This window comes from Ochotona curzoniae, unplaced genomic scaffold (assembly GCF_017591425.1).
Source record: "Ochotona curzoniae isolate NIBS_2020 unplaced genomic scaffold, NIBS_Ocur_1.0 contig_2754, whole genome shotgun sequence".
Lineage (NCBI taxonomy): Eukaryota > Metazoa > Chordata > Mammalia > Lagomorpha > Ochotonidae > Ochotona > Ochotona curzoniae.
This window is the reverse complement of record NW_024465582.1, coordinates 9,604,239-9,619,445: the sequence shown is the minus strand read 5'-3', so window position 1 is coordinate 9,619,445 and position 15,207 is coordinate 9,604,239. Positions and strand designations below refer to the sequence as shown.

The 15,207-nt window shown below is 38.2% G+C and overlaps 1 protein-coding gene across 1 annotated transcript in view; it reads left to right on the top strand.

The window, feature by feature from the left end:
* CDH12 (cadherin 12) overlaps positions 1–15,207 on the top strand; it is a 246,010-nt gene that overhangs the window by 84,584 nt on the left and 146,219 nt on the right. The gene's annotated exons all lie outside the window — the stretch shown is intronic.

Genomic DNA, 15,207 nt, shown 5'->3' with positions numbered 1-15,207 from the left:
TTCTAAAGAAGTAGCAGGAATATAGAATACCTAGAGATCATGCCGGTGCTGGAAGCTGTAATAGAACAGCTGGAACTCAAGCTGGTACTCTGATGTGGGATGCTGGTGTCACAAACAGCAACAAACTTAACCCTCTGTACCACGATGCTGTCTCCATCGCCAAAGTATTTAATTTAGGTATCGGCAGTTGTGGGATTGTCATGTGGCAGGGCTGGTAAAGCTGTTGACTATACCGCAAGCATTCCATCGGGGCACTTGTTCACCTTTCAGCTGCTATCTGTCTTATACAGCTCTTTGTGAACGGCCTGGTCAGAGAAGCAGAAGATGGTCCAAATGCTAGGGGGCCTGCCAGCCGTGGGGGATACCTGAAGAAAGCCCTCGCTCCTGGCTTCAGCGTGCGCTAGCGCTGCCCATTCTAACCATTTTGGGAACAGCAGATATAAGATCTCTCTTTTCTCCTTCTCTCTGTAGGTCTGTAGAATAAAATTTACATATAAAAAGTATTTTATTAGTTGCATAATGAGCTACATTATAGCAGACACACATACATGGACACACGTGCATAGACTCTCACTTACACAACACATTGATGCTTATAACCATAATGATGATTGAATGTAGTATTCGTTTAGTCAGAACCCCAAAGGTATGTATGTAGAAAATGTTGCGCGTGTAACCATTTGGGAAAATGAATTGGCCTTTTGTAGGAATTATATCGAGCAACAATTCTTACAGATGGAAACTTGCCTAAACCCAAGTTTTGATGGAGAATATGTGGTATCTTGAGAAACTTTTAAGCCCTGTGGAGATAAATGTTAATGTACAGGCACCATGGTTTCAATTATTCTAGGGAAGCTTAAAGAGTACTTCCTTTGGAAAGTACCATAAGAAATGTTATTTGTTGCTCATTGTACAGATAGAAAATGGAGTCACAGAAGTAAGTAATCTCTCCCTGATCCAACATCCAATAAAACCCAGAGCTAATATTTTAAGTCAGGTGTTCTGGCTCCATTGCAACAAAAAGTATCATACAGTGTTATACAGTAGACTCCTGTGTGCTAGCCATAACCAGTACCCTGTCAAAAGTCCAGCAACAGAGGCAGGAAGTAGTGACATGGGAAGGCTTGTGGCTATATTCATAAGGATGAGGAACATGAGAAAAATCACAGAGTATCTGAGATGAGTCTTGGAAGTGGCTTTGATTTCCCCACAAGAGGTAACCTGGAGGAAAGTTGTTTTAAGCACTGAAGCTTGAAAGTTCAAAGTGAGCCTAGATAGCCATATTTTAGCACAGTCAGAGAATGGAAAGCCCACTCTGTCATGGAAAAATATGGAAAATGTGGAAAGGTCTATTCTTATAGCTCAGTAACACTTGGTGTTAAAGGTATTAGGATCCACAAAAATGTCTTGATAGAGGATTTGCATTGATAGAATTACATTCTTGAAAGGTTTAATTATTTGAAAGGCAAAATATCAGAGAGAAAAAGGAAGAAAGGGGAAGAAATTAAGGGATGGAGTAAAAGGGAAGGAAGAGAGAAAAGGGCAAGGGAGAAAGAGACGGGGAGGAAAGTGGGAGAAAGGGAGAATGAATCCTCCATTTGCTGGTTGACTCCCCTAACTGGCTAGAGGGCTACTGGAAGCCAATGACAGGAACTCAGAATTCCACTTAGGTTTCCCACATGGTTGGCAGTACTTGACCTACCTTCCACAGCCTTCCCACTTGTCTCAGCAAGGACCTGGATCTGAAGCCAGAGCAGCTCTAGCACCAACTGAGCTCCAGTGTGCGACACTCACAAGAAAGTGGAAGTTTATTTTTCTGCTCCACAACAGTGGGCCCAGAATTATATTTTTAGAATGATCGTTCAGACACCCAGTATACTGATTGTGGAAAACAGATAAATACTGATGTAGAGAGGGAAAATTTGTAGGTTTTAATAGGTTGTAGGAGTCATAGACAATATAAGGTATTAAAATCGGAGAAATTAAAGGCAGAACTTGGGGTATTATATATCCTTAGTTACATAGAAATACCCATGTGATAGATATTCTAATATTTAGCTATTTTACTCTGGGATCTAGAAATGAGTAACTGATATACAAATGGTAGCTAAATGAATAATACATGGTCGAAGTAATTAGAAGGAATATAAGATAACCCTAATTTTTAAGCATAAAGTAAGTGAAGAAGTAAATTTGGTTAAAAAATAGAAGCAAAGGATGTCATGAAAGAGAAGAAAGCAGGCACAAAGAATGGCATAAATGTGTGACGTTCATTCAGTAATATGTGAACAGTTTTAATGATGATTTATTCAAGAATCCTCAGTTTATTTTGTCTTTTTATTTTCAAACAAATTCTTAACGTTTATTGTTTTAATTGAGCACATTTTGGGGTCATGTAAATGGAGCAAGACATTTTCTTTGTCAAAATGATTTTAATGATTTTCTCTAAATGAAGTGAAGCCCAAGAATGATATTTCAAAATTGTAGCTGAATCAAATGGAGGAATTCCTTGTCGGTATGCATAGTATTTTTTTAAGTAGGCATTGTATAAATTAAATTTCTCTAGAGAAACAGTGCCATTATTCTATATATTCACATAGAAACAGAAAAAAAGTTGGGCCATGGAATGTTATAGGTCTAAGTCTAGAATCTGCACCACAGGCCTGCATTCCAGTGCAGTCCATGATCCAATTCATTATGCTGAAAAAAAAAAAAAACGTGGTGTCTTGTTCAGAAATGATCAATTTATGTCATTAACTCCTCCAGCTGCGTCCACGCAACACACCTACATTAGGAAGGATAATCCCCTTTGTACTCAGAATCCACGGATTTAAATAATAATCATATCCAAAGAACACCTTCACAGAAACACTCAGAATAGTGTTTGACCAGATAGCATAGTGAGGTTTGGCAAACTTGATATAGAAAATTCACTAATTGCAAGTCTAATCCTGTCCAGGTGGTCAACTCAGCTCCCTCAGATGGAATCAGTCCCAAAATACGGACAATGCAAAAAGCTCCACTTCTGTGCAACATGATATAAATACCCTTCAATACAAAAAAAAAAAAAAAGCCTTGATGTCCTTCCCCAGAAGATATGATGTCCTTGAGCAGTGTTTACTCATTTTCTTAATATTCTGTGAATGAAATGCTATGAAGTCAAATTAACACTGCCTAAATAGTGTGATCTAAAGCCAGTACGTGTTATGGTAAATAATGGAAGAAGAGTAGAGGGAAGAAAAGAAAACTATATATATTTATATATATATATATCAATATCTGATGTTTATAACCATCTCCTTCCACCGCTGTTCCTGTTGCCTTTGTCTTTAGATAGTAACTGGGCTGGTGGTGACTTGTTACCTGAAGCGGTACAGCAACTTTTGTTCATGAAGGATCTGATCTAGGCCATTAGTTGTCTTGTCCAAATCTCGTTCCTGTAATTTTCCATAGATTTCAAAGAACAAGATAATACCAAGGGTTCCTGAAAGGAATCATCTGTATTCTAGATATATCCTTGCTTATCTCCAGTGTGGAGTAGCATCCCAATTTCTTGGTGGCGATTAGAATCGGAGACCTCAATGCCCACACTAATTCTCAGCGTTGTAAAGGTCCGCAGTTGGCTTGGTGACATTCTTAACTTCCGGTCCAGTGGAATCTCTGTTTATCCTGTAGAAAGCATTGTTCCCTTTGTTTCCTTGTGGCCTGCAGAGCCTGCAGTCACATTAAGGAACGTTATTTTATTTTTCCAGTAGGCAACAGGAGACAATACTAAGACCTCTCCAAATCCTGTCTTGGGTTTGATTCCTGGCTCCATGAGTAATGGTGTCATATATTGAATGTTGAGTCACGGAATGTAAAACTTCCAGGAAAACTTTGTACTGCATTGCTCTATGTTACCAAATCATTGGTTCTGTAACTGGGTCGATGAAAGCCCATTCTCTTATCCAGCAGCTGCCCGAAGCAACTGCAAAACTATGTGTTACTGTTGGTTGTATGAGCATGGGATCATACTGTACTTAATTTGCAATTGAGTGAGTTTTATGGTCACAAAAAATGCTGTGTGTGTAGAGGATCATACACTGCTGGCAGATCAGGCATTCTATGAGTTCTCAGAACGGCTCACACCCCAGTGGTCCAGTGGTCAGGGAATCAATTACAGACATTTTAGCATACCTAGTGCATATTGTGAAGCTGGAAAATCGCCATGGAATGAGTTGGGGAACTGTTATTTCTACTGTGCTAGAGATTTAAGCTCCAATTACCACCTCAACCCAAAAAGTCCCAGTAGTAATTGGTGAACTTGGTGACAATATGCGTCTCCTGGAACTGATGTCAATTCCAGCCAGTGTCTAGGAGCCACCAAAAATTGTGCGAGTATTTCCATTTCAACAACGTTTACTCACCATGGTGAAAGGATGTAGACCTCTTTGGGGAAGATTTGGGGAAAGACTGCCAGTATAAATATGGGTCCCATAGGATCAGTCCAAACCTGGGAAATGATTGGGGGATATTAATTCTGTTTTTATTGTCCATATCAGGCACTTGTCTACCTGACCTAGAAATTGTCTCTAAATAAAAATTTAAAAGGTTTGCTCTGTGTTTCCTTTGGTGGGGGAGGTGCACTGAAACTAACCAAGGACAAGACTCTCCAGGAGCCACACTTTTGGCTGGTGTCCTTTGTGGTAACCAGGCCCACTTGCGCTTGCCCATTGAATTCTACCACTTGGCTCCTATGATCCCAAATCCTGTCATTCCCACTGCATTGTTATTTACCAGTCCAGCAGCAAAAGCCCCCATTCTACAGATACAAGTCATCACCGGGATGCTGGGAATTTCCTTAAAACTTATTTCTCACATGAGTAGTCAAAGCTATGTGCTCTGTAGACATCCAGGGTTTGTAGGCTGCTCTTTTGAAAGTTTTTTTCATGACATATTTCCAATGGTTCAGGGATTTCCCTCTTCCACCATCCCCATTAAACACCCCCCACTGTTTTTCTCTATAACAGTACTTTATAACTTCAGCAACAGTTACAAGTCCATTATTCTTCCATTTAAGTATATCCTGAACATTGTAGGTATACACAGTGGTAAAAAGTTCAGCATCCTATTGTGGAAATATATTTAACAGTTTCTTTGGGAGTCCATCTTTTATTCAGAAGTAGAGATACATATTTCAGTGTATCTTCATTTCATGGTATACTTGCCTCCATTACACAGTGTCTCTAGATTAATAATGTATATGCATGTTTATCTATATATCTATTGACCTTTTATTTTGTATGACGCTTGTCTTGAATCAGAGATAACAAATGATATTTGTCTCTTTGCGATCAGTTTATTCCACTGAGCATAATGCTCTCTAGTTGGAACCATTTTGTTGCAAATGGTGCAATTTCACTCTTTCTAATGGCTGAGTAGTATTGCATAGAGTTAATGTATCACAGTATCTTTATCCATTCCTCTTAAGACTGGCATTTGGGTTAGTTTTATGTTCTTTCTATTGCAAATTGTGCTGCTGTAAATATAGTATTATCGGTCACTTTCTCATATGCAGATTTCATTTTCTTTGGATATATGTCTAAAGTGGGAAAGCTGGGTCATGCAGTAGATAAATTTTCAGTTGTTTGTTTTTCCCACTTGCCATACTGACTTCCATAGTGGTTGTACTATAATCAGTTCTTAAATGAGAAAGCCACTCAAATATTTCAGTGTTCCCAAACATTTTAAAGAGTTCCGTTTGGACATTTCAGATTAATTTACTATTGGCAATTTTTTACTCTATGTTTCAGTCAACCAGGTAAACTAAATATTAGAAACCCAACTTCTCAAGCCACAGTATTAAAGATGATGCTTGTTATTTTGGCCTGCAAACATAAACCTGTGGACTCAACAAAAATGCAAAGCATATCAGAGAACTGTACTAGCATTTTGTTTTTGAGTGAATTATTTGTTTGAAAGACAAAGAAAGTGACAGAGAAGTCTCCCATCCTTTGATTAACTGCTGAAATGGCCACAGTGACCTAGGTGGGGAAAAGCAAAAGCCAGGAACTAGGAACTCCATGTGGGTTTGCAATGTGGGTAGCAGAAGCCCAAGGTCAAGGACAGTCTTTCACTGCTTGACAGTGCATTATCTTGGAGCTGGAGTGGAAGTGAAGTTCCAGGGAATCCAACACTTGATCATATCCTATGTCAGCATCACAGGAAGTGGTGTAATCCGCTGTGCCTCAACACTGGTCCACATCTTTTAAATACAGCTTCATTCCTCTGCATTTATTTATGAATAAATGTGTGCATATAAAATATTTATCTGATTTTTGGGTCAGCAGCTTTTAGAGGAGGCCGTGATGTAGCTTCCCTTATGCAAGTGACTCCCACAGTGTGAGATTTTAATATCAGAGAAGTTCCTGTTCATTTCACATTTGAGACTTATGAGAGCAACTCAGTCTTCATCAAAGTATTTCACCAGCTCGATGTGTGTTTTACTCCCAATGATCAAATGTAATAGACCCCCTTCAGAACTGATAGAAATGAGAAAACTTGTATTTGAAAATGCAGAGAAAAAGGAGCTTTCACATTGCCTGTTTGTTATAAACTTTATGCATTCTCTTGATTCCTTCCTTCCACACGTAGTTGAGAATGCTGGCAGTATATTCAAGTGCCCTTACGTCAAAGTTTTGCTTCTAATCTATTCTGCTATCAAAGAGGCTGACCTTGCTGCTCATTGAAGCATGTTTAGACACTCACTCTTTCTACATCAAAAGACTCTAAGGAACTATTTTAGCTCTTCTTTCGATCGGTTTTAAATAAGCCTGGGATCTGAATGCACACTTTTATTCTTAAATGTGTCCCTCAACTCTTTAAACCTCGTTTTTACAATAATAATTTTGAAATAAGCACGTTGTAATATGATTAAATAACAAGAATAAATTGCTTTAAATTGAATTTGAGCAAATAAATGACACAATAAACTAGGGGTTTTTGAAACAGTAAATGTTTATTGAATATTAGTGCTTCTTTCTTCTTTACAATTTATTTCTCACTTCTAGAATGCTGCTTCTGTTCGTAGTCACTACGCCATACAGGTTCGCTGTGTTTGTGTTAATTGAATTGGCAGTACCTTGTGTGAAAATCAGCTATCTTTAAATCAACGTATGAAACATTAAAATTGGCATTTCAAAAATTGCACTGAAAATGTTGAGATTTTAGCATTTATCTTCTTTCTCTGCCCATCCTGCTCATCCATCATATGTAAAATTAGTTTTCATCTTTCCTTTTCTTTGAATAATTTATGCATACTATTTGTAGATGTTTGCCTGATTATAGTTACTTAAAATATAGGATGAGCTTTGGCTGTAAATGCCAGGTCATATATTAATTAGCCACATGAATCAATTTAAGCACATCTGTGTCAGTCCACAATTATTTATTAAAAGTGAGAAATTATATTGCACCATAAATATCTTAAATGCATTTGTGTAATGCATCCAGTATGAAGTGTGTGATCCTCTGTGTGTGTGTATGTGTGTGTGTGTTTGTGTGAATATTGCTGTCTTTTAATGTAAAATATTAGATTCTTCTGAAACATCTTCTCTGTAGGCTACATTGTAGAAACTCTATGATTGTATATTATACCAGGTGATAGAAGATAATTCATAGTGAAATAATTTGACAAAAATCTTGGCAAGGCCACCTGTGTGAAACGATGACATGGAGGTACTGGCATTGTCGCATGGCAGGTTAAGACACATATGATACCAGGATTCCGTAGGGTGTCAGCTTGAGTACCAGTTGCTACACTTCCAGTCCAGCTTCCTGCAAAGAGCCCAGGAAAACAGCAGAAGTTATCCCAGTATTTTTCCCCTACCACTCAATGAGGAGACAAGGAAGAGGCTCCTAGCGCCTGTCTCCAGTTTGCATTAGCCCTGCAATTTGGACCCTCTGGGGAGTGAACAGGTGGATGCAAGGAGGTCTTCCAGACTGGCTAATATGAAATTTGGGGAATAAGCCAGAGGATGGATATTTGGTTGCAAAAATATTTTGAAGAAAATATTTATGAGGCCTTTAAAAATTTAATGCAGGGCCAGGTGCTGTAGTCTAGAGGCTAAAGTCCTCGCCTTGCACTCACTAGCATCCCATATGGGCACCAGTTCTAATCCTGGTGGGACCACTTTCCATCCAGCTCCTTGCTTATGGCCTGGGAAAATAGTTGAGAAAGGCCCAAAGTCTTGGGATCCTGCACGCACACAGAAGACCCAGAGGAGGCTCCGGGTTCCTGGCTTCAGATTGGCTCAGCTCCAGCTGTTGCAACCACTTGGGGAGTGCATCATTGGACAAAAGATCTTCCTATTTGTCTCTCCTCCTCATCTGTATATCTGCCTTTCCAAAAAAAATAACAAATCTTAAAAATTTTTAATGCAAAATTTGTATTTTGAAAAAAAAACCTGCTTGGTTTTAAATACACTTGCACAAGATAAACCAAAGTATGAATTTAATTGTTCAGGTTTTTTTTGTTTTTCCTATATTTGCTTTAGTTTATCAATAAAATATTTTAAAAATTTGTTTATTTTCTAAATGGCATAAGTTCACAACCATTTGAAAAATGTTCACACTCTTTGATTGTTGTTTCTGGTAATTTAGAATTCCCTACTTGATAAAAAGAACATCCCTAACAAACATACTTCTATGTAAAAATGTTAGCCCTCAAGTTACTATAAGATTTAGATTTTTAGCAGAGTAAAAATAAAGCTGCACAAGTTCAGAGAGTTCCATATACATTTCATTCCCATCCACACCCCAGCGCTCCGCATAAACAGCTATTTTTATCAGTTTCTTCTGAATCATCACAGAAGATGTATATTCATATGCATATGTGCATGGAATAGTTGTATCACAAATGATAGTGCATTGCAACAGTGTATATGTCTATTCATAACAACGTTCACTTAATGTATTTTAGAGCTGGTTTAATGGTTAAAATAAACCAGCAGTATCTATATATGATACTCCATTGGTAGATCGCTGATAGCGTTTGACTATCCTCTGATAATGAATGTTTACTTTTCAGCCATTCTAAGAAATTTTTATTTATAGAATTTTTAATATGCGGTGATTATTCATTTTCATGGATGCTGTAAAATATTTCAGTGACTATACACATCATAAGCCAGGCTAGGCAATTTCCCTATATATTTCCTAATAATGTCTTTGTTTTTGATGTGTATTAGCCCCTTCTTCAAGTTCTTGTAGGAGTAAATGAAATGTTTTCATGACCTCTGTCCATGACACGATCTAACTTGTTTTTTTGGTCAGTTGTCTCAACTCCCTGATTCTTCTTCCTCTCTTTGAAACTTCTAATAATCATGCTTCTATGGTCAAAGACCGTTTTGCTGTAACTTCCACATATGAGGAAAAACATACAGTACTTGATAATATAATATCCTCTTGTTCCACTAAAGTTGCTGGCCATATCAGCAGTTTGGTGATTTTTTTTTTTTTTTGGCTAATACTCTAACATTTTTCCACTATGTTTAATTTTTTAGATTTTTCTAAAGGGAACAAATGTCAAGTATTTTTATAAATATATGAAATAATGAAACTTTCCACCCTATTTTTCCTCCTTCCATTACTCCCACCCTTTTCGTCCTGATTGTTGCTTTTATTTTTTTTAATTTATTTATTTTTACTTGCAAGTCAGATTTACAGAGAGAGAAGGAGAGACAGAGAGAGATCTTCTATCTACTGGTTCGCTCCTCAAGTGGCTGCAACAGTGGGAGCTAAGTCAATCTGAAGCCAGGAGCCAGGAGCTTCTTCCAGGTCATTCATGAGGGTGCAGGATCCCAACGCTCTGGGCCGTCCTCTGCTGCTTCCCCAGCCCACAAACAGGGAACTGGATAACAAGTGGAGCAAACTGAGATACAAACTGGCCTGGAATCTCACTTTTATGATGCATTTAGTTTATTTTGGAACCACAGATTTAATTATCCATTAAATAAAAAAAAAACAAGACACTGTTCCCCAGGAATATAACTATGTTTATAAATAATATTCATTTCAGAATATCCTATATTTTTATTTACCCATTGACAGATGTATAGATTAATTCCATTTCTTGGATATTATGAATAGTGATATAATAAGTATTGTTACCACTTTGTGGTTGTATCTTTTATATGCTGAAATTATTCTGGAAATATAATGTATGTTTCCAGAAATGGGATAGCTGGATCACATTGTTTTCTACAATAGCTGTCCTCTTTTGAATTCCCATAACAGTATATAAAAGTTCTATTTATTCCAGATTATCATGAGCATTTGTTTTCTTCTATCTTTTTGATAATTGTCACTCAAATTGGAGTAAGATGATACTGCAATGTGGCTTCAAGTTACATTTCTTTGATTGTTGTGATACCAGACATATATTTGCTTATGATTTGTGTTTATCTGTAAAGAAGATTTTAGTTGTTGGTTCTGCTGAGTTTTTTGAGTTTTATAAATACCTTAGACTATTGATGTTTTGTCAGATGCATAGTCAGATCCAGAAAGAACGCATAGGTTTGGAATCATACCATGCAAAAAGATCTCATAATGTGGGGTGCTGGCTCTCAGTCCATTGCCATTGCTGTTGTAAATACACCAGCCCATTATCCTGGAGGAATCATCCAGGTGCCATGCTGGGTGGATAGGTGGCTGTTGAAACAATGCTGGCCCAAATTCCAGAACAGATCGTCAAATCTTACAGTGCTGGTCTTGGGTATTTATGCTATAATCTGACATCCATGTTCCTTTTCCACCCAGCAATTGCTCTCTATGTCACATTGCCTGGGTTGTGGAGAGGGACAGTGGAGTGTTCAGTCTAGTAGTCACCTATACAGCAATGCTGGATCAACCCCAAACCCACGTTCTTTAAGATCCGCACATTGATTAAAATGTAAGAATTACTTTCCCATCATAAATAATGTGGTAGTACAAAGAGGAGTGGAAAGTTGCTATAGTATTTAATTTTTCTTATTTTTCTAAGTAACAAATCCTATTGACTTTAAAACATAAGACAATTTAAAAAGAGTGATGGGATTTTATATTACTTATGTCATCTGTCAGGGTATAAGATACTGTAAGTAAATGCTATCTTCAAATGAGTGGTATGAAAAGAATTCCATGGTTTACCCGTAATATAAAAGTTGATTTTCTTTTTAAATATCTATTTATTTTTACTGGAAAATCAAATATACAAAGAGGAAGAGAGACAGGAAGATCTTCCATCCAATGAGTCATTCCCCAAGTGGCCACAATGGACAGAGCTATGTCAATCCGAAGCCAGGAGCCAGAAGCCTCTTCTGGGTCTCCCACTGGGGTCTAGCGTCCCAAAGCTTTGGGCCATCCTTGACTGTTTTCCCAGGGCACAAGCAGGGAGCTGGATGGGAAGTGGGCCCACCGGGATTAGAACCTGTACTCATCTGGGATCCCGGTGCATTCAAGGTGAGGACTTTAGCCAATAGGCTACCATGCCGGGCCCTAAAAGAGTCTTCTGAGTCATGAACTGATAGCACTCGAAGGATGTGACTGCAGTTGCACTAACTGCGGCAGCTGCTTTGGTAAGTGCATTTCTAAAAGGAATGTTCGAATTCATCCTGCAGAAAGCAGTACTGTAGATTTAAATAAATGAAACTGAATAATTGAGCACAAACTCTGAATAAGAAATAACTTAAAATTCCAGCAATTTTCTTGTAGTTTTGCTTTCCATTAAACCCTTCTCAGTTTCAAGTCTGAAATACAGAAGCACATCATTCTCATCTGTTACATGGTCTTGATCGGAGATCCTGAGAATGCCTCTGTCGTTGCACAGCTCTCTAAGAATTAGAACAGGAAATGTTCTTCTCTCTACAGCTGTACAAATGAATGACAAATAAGCACATACGCAAAGTCAGAACCATTTAATTTATATCAAATTGTTGGAAAGGAAGTATTCCCTTAAATAATAGTTTATATTCCCATTGAAACCCGAGCTTTAAAGGCACAGTTTAAAATAAAAGTGATATCAAAGATTTTTATCTTTTGAATAAAATGATTTCCTTCCTCCCTACCTCTCGTCTTTTCTTCCTTCCCTCTCTCTCTCCCTCCCTCCATCGCTTCTTCCTTCCTCAGCATCTCTGCCCCTCATTTAGTATATTTTTAAAAACGCGAAGTATTAAAACAAGTCAGATATTGTAACATTAAAAATAATGAACTTACATACTTCAACACCATCTAGCTTCCAGAATCCTTAAATATATTTTCAACCATCAGTTACCACAAGAAGCAGAGTTCGCTGTGAGGCTTGTATAGCTCTTGATTCCCCCAAGAACATGGGAATTCAGTGTTAGCTGCAGCCATTCCACTGCATTAGCTAGCTGAACATCATCATCACTCAATGAAAAATTACATAGATGCTATGCATGGTCATTTACAATAATGCTTATAAAAATCTAGCTCTTGGGCTGGGCGAGGTAGCACAGTGACTAAAGTCCTTGCCTTGATTGTGCCAGGGATACCATATGGGTGCTGGTTCTAATCCCGGCAGCCCCACTTCCCATCTGGCTACCTGCTTGTGGCCTGGGAAAGCCTTAGAGGATCGCCCAAAGCCTTGGAACCCTGCATCCACTTGGGAGACCTGGAAGAAGCTCCTGGCTTCAAATCGGCTCAGCTCCAGCCCTAGGGGGCACTTGGGGAGTGAATCAGCAGACGGCAGATCTTTCTCTCTGCACTTCCTTCTCTCTGTAAATCTGTCTTATCCAACAAAAATTAATGAATCCCTGCGCCTAAGCTCCCTGTAACTAAATGGGTGAGACTCCTCAGAAGTCACCCTCTTCTCTGACTTCATCCCTGCAAGTGTTCCATGCAGAAAAGCTGGTGATGTTGCTAACCAGCTCTCTGAAGCATAGTGTCACAGATGGGAATATCCAGGAGCTGTAAGTGAGTGAAAATGACTCCAAGACTGTAGTGCCAATACCAGCAGTCCTGGTTCTCAAAATACAGAAGAAACTTTGTCCTAGTACTCACAAGGCAGCAGAGTGTTTCTAAGTGTTCTGCTTGAGACTTCCTTCATCATGTGTTGAGAGTTAAAGAACTTCTGTTCTTTCTGGACCTTAACGGGCGGCCTCTGATGCTAGCCCAAGAGGCTAAAGGTCACTCCAGATCACATTGGACTTACTGAGGAAAGCTTTGGGGATTATGTCCAAAATTCACACAGTTGCAAGAGGCAGTCTGCTCTCTACCCAAGTTTGCCTGCTCCGGCTCTAATCGGTTGTGATGGCAGTGAAGCAGAGATCCGTTTCTCTACGCAGCCAAATGAGTTGGAAGTTCTTCAGGAAAAGAGGCTCTTAAAAATGAGGTTTAAGAGGTTCTTAAAAAATGACTTTAATTTTTATCATTTGATCAGTTTTTAAGTACAATTCTATTTATACTTAACATTTATACCTTTATTAATTGTGAGTTTTATCTTATTAATGAACTATATTAATGAATGAGTATTACTAGATGAAAATTTTTACTTCAAGCAATGTGCAAGGGCAGCTATTAAGTTAATAATTAGGTGATTGAGTAGGGGAATAATCTAGCTCAATTAAATAAGATAATTACTTACAGAGGAAAAATTATGTACACTCTCAGTACCCTTAGATCCCTCGGGGAGAGTTCAGAGGAGCAAATAAGATTTAGATAAATTGAAAAGAGCGTGATTTTAGGATAAGCGTGAAATATGAAATTAAATAGGAGGGAAGAGTTGAGCGTTATCCATGATGAAAATGTAGGCTTGTAGGCTTCAAAATGTTCCCTTTGCTTCTTTACCTTAAGAACTGCAGGTCTCCGAAATCGGGTCATTTTCACTTGCTATTTTCAGATCACTAGAAAAAAAAAGTCCCAATGTGACAATTGAGCAGATTGTATATTCCGGTCGCAGTGACTTCTGCTTGCTGTGAAGAGTGGTCCTCGCAGCTCTTGCACAGGACGCAAGGCACTGCAGCCATGCACTCCTCATCGCATAGGGCCCACCTGGGCTTGCAGTGCAGGCTCCTGCTGATTTCCAAGGACGCAGCAGCTCCTCTGGATTAAGAAGAAAAATGTTTTCCTCTTCGTAAAATAGCTTAGTTGGTTGTAGAGTTACACACTTGATGTGAGGGTGAAATAATTGATAGCACACATTTTACTTTGAAAATGTTTGCTTTGGATGACAAATTATACAACCACTATAGTACTTATGTTCAAAAAACTGGACCTCAAATGCTGTCAGTAAATAATTCTAACTCAATTAAATCACATGTGCATATCCAGCTGTTTTTGTCCAGACTATGCCTTGGCAAATTGGTTGCATGTTAGAAATAAAAGAGCATCTTCCTTGTAGGACTTAGAATTGATTTCAGCATAAGATTTTCTTAATCACCTTGGTGACTTTTCTCATCAGAATCCTTGTTGTCCTGTAACCTATTGGTTTCAGTCATAGATTTCACATGCATTGAACACAAAGCCTTCACTTTCTGCCAGAAAATTAATTTTTCTTATTTATAAGCATTTAGATATATGTAGAAAACATACGATCTAACTTTAACACTGTATTATAAGCTAAATGTTGGATAAATCTTTAACAAAATGTCAAGTTATTAAATTTTGACTTATATCGATGGGAAATTCTTTTGAAAGCCACTCATATCCCTATAAAATTTCTATATTGATTTGCTAATTTGGGAAACAGAGAGAAAGAGAGATAAAGAAATATACAGAAATCCTTTCTGCTGTTTCATTCCCCAGAAGCTCTCAATGGCCGGGAGAAGGCCTGGAGGAAAGAGTTCCAGGTGTGGTACCACCATCTCCCACCAAGGTTTTGCATTCCAATTCAGATTACTGAAATATAGGAAACACTTCAGCAGCCTGTAAGCCATTACTCTCAGTGCCCGCTCCTACAAAATAGTTTTGAAATCTCCTCTGGGATTGTTATTTTTCTCTATTTTCATGAAAAAAATGATACAGTAGTGCTCAGCATTGAAATTTCAGGTCTGTGCCACCAAAGACTTGGTTAAGAAGCTTCATGAAGAGGAAGGAGACTATTGGGAGGCAATCGCTGATGGAAGAATCATCACATCATTTTAAGTTGCCAGTCGTGTTTATTGAAGTGAAAGAAATGAATTGAAAATAGTAACAAAAATTCCTATTTTTTATTGTTGTGAGACAATGAGA